The sequence below is a fragment of the Rattus norvegicus genome, chromosome 1 (assembly GCF_021556685.1).
Source record: "Rattus norvegicus strain SHRSP/BbbUtx chromosome 1, alternate assembly SHRSP_T2T, whole genome shotgun sequence".
Classification (NCBI taxonomy): Eukaryota; Metazoa; Chordata; class Mammalia; order Rodentia; family Muridae; genus Rattus; species Rattus norvegicus.
Genome location: NC_141534.1, coordinates 220,865,463 through 220,871,462, shown reverse-complemented (window position 1 = coordinate 220,871,462; position 6,000 = coordinate 220,865,463). Strand labels below are relative to the sequence as shown.

The 6,000-nt window shown below is 44.1% G+C and overlaps 1 long non-coding RNA gene across 2 annotated transcripts in view; it reads right to left on the bottom strand.

The window, feature by feature from the left end:
* Positions 1 to 322: 322 nt before the first annotated feature.
* Positions 323 to 6,000, bottom strand: part of LOC120093141 (uncharacterized) — an 87,630-nt gene continuing 81,952 nt past the window's right edge. For both annotated transcript variants that reach the window (XR_015652988.1, XR_015652991.1), the window contains one exon: positions 323 to 434. This is a non-coding gene — a long non-coding RNA (uncharacterized LOC120093141). The remainder of the gene's footprint in view (positions 435 to 6,000) is intronic.

Below are 6,000 nucleotides of genomic sequence, written 5' to 3'. Positions count from 1 at the left end.
AGTTCATCAGTACAGCACATGTTCCTAGGAGGACAACCAAGTTTCCTTGAGAACATTTCCTTAAGGGCAAAGGTTGGATTACCCTAACTCAACCTTAAAAAAAAACCAAACCCTTAACACACACACACACACACACACACACACACACACACACACACACACACATTCATATATAGGGATTTATTCCATCAAGTTGGGTTCTCTCAAAAGCACTGACTAATACAGTGTAAATCATATAAAATGTTCTATAAGACAACTGACAGCATTAATTATCCTGTGTAATAATAAAGATTAATATGTCTGTTAGTAGTAATAAAGATGATTAACATTTTTCCATAATTTTTATTGATTCTTTGTGACTTTCACATCATGCAACCCAATCCTACTCATTCTCCAGTCCTTCCATATCCATCCTCTGCCCTTGCAAACTCCTCCTGGAAAAAAGTACAAACAAAATAAAACAAATTACAAAGAATCTTGCTATGGAAGGTTCAGTGTGTCATACTGTATACCCTTTTGCCCAAACAGCTTTACTTGAAACTGCTCATTGCTGTGGTCTGTTTCTAGAACTGACTTTTTCTACACCAACAATAACTGTCACTCAGCAAAACTCCTCTCTGATACCCTGCTCTTGCCTTGAGTTATGAGGATCCCAGAGCCTTTGCTTGACTGGACTAGCCACTTCACATGCTCCAGCACTTCATAGGTTGGGTAGTTGTTGGTGTGGGCTAGATTAAATCCTGGGATCTGGGCCTAGAAAGGTAGCTGAGCTGGTCAGATCACCAGCTGTCCTGCACCCACACTACTAGGGCCAGCTCCTCTGAGTACCAGAACTGGCACAGGGTGGGGCCAGGTCTCCCATGCTCATGGCATGAGAGCTAGATCTCCAACATTGCCCAAGTGATGGATGGGGCCAGCTCTCCTGCACCCATGCCACAACTGGCACCACTGTGTGGTGTCCAGTAAAGGGCAGGGCCAGCTCAACAGGACTTTCAAACACTAATGTGGCCCCAGGTGGCAGCCCAGACCAATAATGTCCACATGGCCTTTGGTGGTAACACAGGCCATGGACATTGACCCAGAGCTCTGCTGTGGTAGGGCCATGGACCCAGACATGCCCTTGCCAGCAGCATGAGCTCAGACATCACAACGGTGTCATGTGGAAGCACAGGTCAGTCACCTCAGACTCTTCCTCAAGGCCTTCATGTCTCCAATTACAACTCTTGGAGTTTGCAGACTGCTCAGCTGCTCTTGCTTTACCATCTCTCCTCCACTTACTTGTCCACTGTAGTGGAAGTGGACCAGGCCCCTGACCTCTGGCTGCCGATTATCCTTTTTAAGCATATAGTAAAGCAACTTTGAAAGGAGCTAACAGAACTGCGTGTTTTAATTTTTAAATCAGTATTATTCTTGTCTGTATTCTAAATACACGTTCTTATGCTCCCAAGTGAGTATAGCTCTCGTCCCTCATCAGAGAGGCATTTTTGTTGTTTGCAGGATAAGGAGACTATTACAGAAATCTACAGCTGGTAAAAATGCAGAGAACAGCTGGTGTAAAGTCTAAACCCAAATCGATATATCTATAACCCAATCCCTGCGCTGAAGGCTCCAGGAGCTTATGTAAGAGGGGACAAAAAGATTGGAAGTCCCAGAGGATCAAGACACTTTCTGCTAGATAGTTTCTAGACATGACAGGAAAAACTACACCCATGAAAATTCAGTGTTACAAGTGCCTGAACAAGAGCAACAGGACACCATCAGCTGGCACAACTAAGTGGATAGGGGAAACTTCACAAGATGTCATCCTTAGATAAAGGGCTATAGGCTGTCAATGGCTGCTGAGAGAGAAGAGGATAGGAGACAGAGAGAGAAAGAGGGAGACAGGGGGCGGGGGTGAGATTCAGTTTGTTACAGGGACAAGTTTCCTGATAGGTTGATAGGTTATCCAAACACATACACATATCTATACTATAGGGTGTGTGTGTGTGTGTGTGTGTGTGTGTGTGTGTGTGGTGTGTGTGGTGTGTGTGTGTGTGGTGTGGTGTGTGTGTGTGTGTGTGTGTGTGTGTGTGTGTGTGTGTGTCTGTGTGGTGTGTGCTATAATACTAATTGAGAAAGAGGTCATGAATTGAAGAGTGAGTGGGGGACACCAATGATGTTTGGGGAGAGGAAGATAGAATTGATATATAATGTTACATAAAATCCTTAGCAAGTACATTTTTAAATTAAAAATGGAACAGAATTTACAAAGTGTCTCAAAATCAGGGCTGAAATCAATCAATATGAAACAAAGAAAACAATACAGACTATCAATGAAAAAAAAGAGCTGGTTCTTTGAGAAAATCAACAAGACAGACAAACCCTTTGCCACACTAACCCAAAGACACACAGACTTTTTCAAATAAATAAAATCAGAAAGGAAAAGGGAGACATAACAACAGACATGGAGGAAAAATCAAAGAATTATTAGGTCATACTTCAAAACCATATACTCCACAAAATTGAAAAATCTTAACAAAATGGATGATTTTCTAGACAGATACCACTTACCAAGTTGAATCAAGATCAGGGAGCATCTTCATTTTGGTCATCCTTCTTCTTGAGCTTTCTGTGGTCTGTGGATTGCATCTTGGGTAATTCAAGCTTTTTGGCTAATATCCACTTATCAATGAGTGCATACCAAGTGTGTTTTTCTGTGATTGAGTAACCTCACTCAGGATGATACTTTCTAGTTCATTCCATTTGCCTATGAATTTCATAAAGTCATTGTTTTTGATAGCTGAGTAGTACTACATTGTGTAAATGTACCACATTTTTTTTAATCCGTTCCTCTGTTGAGGGCATCTGGGTTCTTTACAGCTTCTGGCTATTATAAATAAGGCTGCTATGAACATAGTGGAGCATGTTCTTTGTTATATGTTGGAGCATCTTTTGGGTTTATGCCCAAGAGAGGTATAGCTGGGTCCTCAGGTAGTGGAATGTCCAATTTTCTGAGGAACCTCCAGACTGATTTCCAGAGTGGTTGTACCAGTTTCCAATCCCACCAACAATGGAGGAGTGTTCCTCTTTCTCCACATCCTTGCCAGCATCTGCTGTCACCTGAGTTTTTGATCTTAGTCATTCTGACTGGTGTGAGGTGGAATCTCAGGGTTGTTTTGATTTACATTTCCCTGATGACTAAGGATGTTGAACATTTCTTTAGGTGCTTTTTGGCCATTTGATAATCCTCAGCTGAGAATGTTTTATTTAGCTCTGTACCCCATTTTTTAATAGGGTTATTTGGTTCTTTGGAGTCTAACTTCTTGAGTTCTTTGTATATTTTGGATATAAGCCCTCTATCTGTTGTAGGATTGGTAAAGATCCTTTCCCAATCTGTTGGTTGCTGGTTTGTCCTAATGACAGTGTCTTTTGCCTTACAGAAGGTTTGCAGTTTTATGAGATCCCATTTGTCGATTCTTGATCTTAGAGCATGAGCCATTGGTGTTTTGTTCAGGAAATTTTCCGCAGTGCCCATGTGTTCAAGACTCTTCCCCACTTTTTCTTCTATTAGTTTGAGCGTATCTGGTTTGATGTGGAGGTCCTTGATCCACTTGGACTTAAGCTTTGTACAGGGTAATAAGCATGGATCGATCTGCATTCTTCTACATGTTGACCTCCAGTTGAACCAGCACCATTTGTTGAAAATGCTATATTTCTTCCATTGGTGGTTTTAGCTCCTTTGTCAAAGATCAAATGACCATAGGTGTGTGGGTTCATTTCTGAGTCTTCAATTCTGTCCCACTGGTCTATCTGCCTGTCTCTGTACCAATACCATACGGTTTTTATGACTATTGCTCTGTAATACTGCTTGAAGTCAGGGATGGTGATTCCCCCAGAAGCTCGTTTACTGTTGAGTATAGTTTTTGCTATCCTGGGTTTTTTGTTATTCCAGATAAATTTGCAAATTTCTCTTTCTATCTCTATAAAGAATTGAGTAGGAATTTCGATGGACCCCCAGTGCAGGGTAATATGAGGGGGGCAATAAAGATGATGTATAGGCGAATACCCGTATGAGAGAGGGGAAGAGAATGGGGGCTTATGAACAGAAAACTGGGAAGGAGAATAATGTTTGCAATGTAAGTAAAGAAATATATCTAATTAAAAATTTAAAAGAAAAAACCACGGACTGCCTCTTCATCGGGATCTGCTGTGGGGAGCCATGCGGAAGGCCTTCCCCTACAGAGCCACCTTCTAATCTCTCCTGTAGAAGGCCTCTCTGCATTCCCAGCCACAGCCACCACCAAGCCCAAGCCCATCACTGTCAAGCCAAGGACTCCCCTTACCCCCACTTTGGGGGACCAGCCAAGAAGGATTTAATTTAGTTTTATGTGTAAATCTATGCATGTGTGTTGGTGGCCAAAGGCCAGAAGGAGACATCACATTCTTCAGAGCTAGAGTTACAAGAGGTGGTGAGCTGCTTGGTGTTACTGGCTGGGAACAAACTCTGGTCCTCTGTAATGGGAACAAGAATTTTTAATCACTAAACCATACTCCAAGTTCCTATTTAGGCAGACACCCTGTAGGAGGAACTGTGAAAAAAGGGGTCCCCTTTTCCCCCTTGCACCAGGCTAGATCCAGCTATGTGGCCCCAACTCCATTCTCAGCTCTTCTACGGCATCCAGTGGTGCCTGGGTGTCTGAGAGTCTGAAAACAGATGGCCCCAGCCTCCTTGCAGGCCTGGAGAACCCAGTGCCAGCTCTGGATGTCCCCCGCCTCAGACTGTGTTTCCCCATGTCCAAATCAGTGTCCTGGGGCTTCCCTACAGCCCAACACCCATGCTGTGAAAGTGTGTGGTAAGCCAGGTCAGCTCCTTTCATCCTGCTTCCCAAGTGGCCATGCCCTGTGGTGGAGCAGACATGGGACCCCAATATCCCAACAGAATATAGCAACAACAAACATGAGAAGGCACAACAGCAGCAAGAAGCAATCCAGGGATGAACCCTGCAGGGCTGTGCATTCACCTCGGCTGTGCATAACACAAAGGTCTGCTGTCTCCAGGTCACTCACTTGCTAATCGCAGTTCCTCCTACAGGGTGTCTGCCAAAATAGGAGCTTGGAGTATGGTTTAGTGATTAAAAATTCTTGTCCCCATTACAGAGGACCAGAGTTAGTTCCCAGCCAGCAGCACCAAGCAGCTCACCACCTCTTGTAACTCTAGCTCTGAAGAATGTGATGCCTCCTTCTGGCCTTTAGCCACCAACACACATGCATAGATTTACACATAAATTAAAACTAAATTAAATCCTTCTTTATTTTCTCCTATTCCAGTTACTAAGATAATCCAAGCACTGGAGTTCTCTGGGTCTAGGTCTTTAGGACATACTTTTGACAGAATGTCTCCAGATACATAATTCCGTTTTCCCACCTCAGTCAGCCTTCCTCACTTTCCTGGGCATCCTCCAGACCTGAAGGCAAGGTACCAATGCCCCGTTGAGAAACTGAAAGACAGCGCTGTAATTGCCATGACTAAATGGGCACAAAGAGCCCATATCTGTACCTGGACTTCACCACTGACCCCAAACCAACCACGCATGTGACATGTTGCTCTAACATTCTCTCCCCCCACCAGAAGGTCCTTGGGAGTAAGGGGTTAGAAGGCACAGAGTCAACAACACAGATTCCAAGGTCCAGGTGAGAAGGAGAAACAGACTCATGTATTGTTAGTGAGAAATGCCTTTATACTCTCTGCCATACCCCTCGCTCCATAACTGTTGGTCCAGTACAGTTGGCACCAGCCGTTCAGGCAGGTTCCAGGGTTAGTGACCATGGAATTGCCTGCTATGCATGCATGGGCCATTGCAGGCCATAGTAGGCCATAGTCAGAACGAGCTGACTCACTCCTCCCGCAGTGATGGATATCACATCTTCTCCTTTGGGAGTTGGACACCAGCCTCTTCCTGCTTTCTTCTTGCAAAGGGCTCAGTGTTGCATGCCCCATCCTAGTTTCTCTGCCCTGATAAC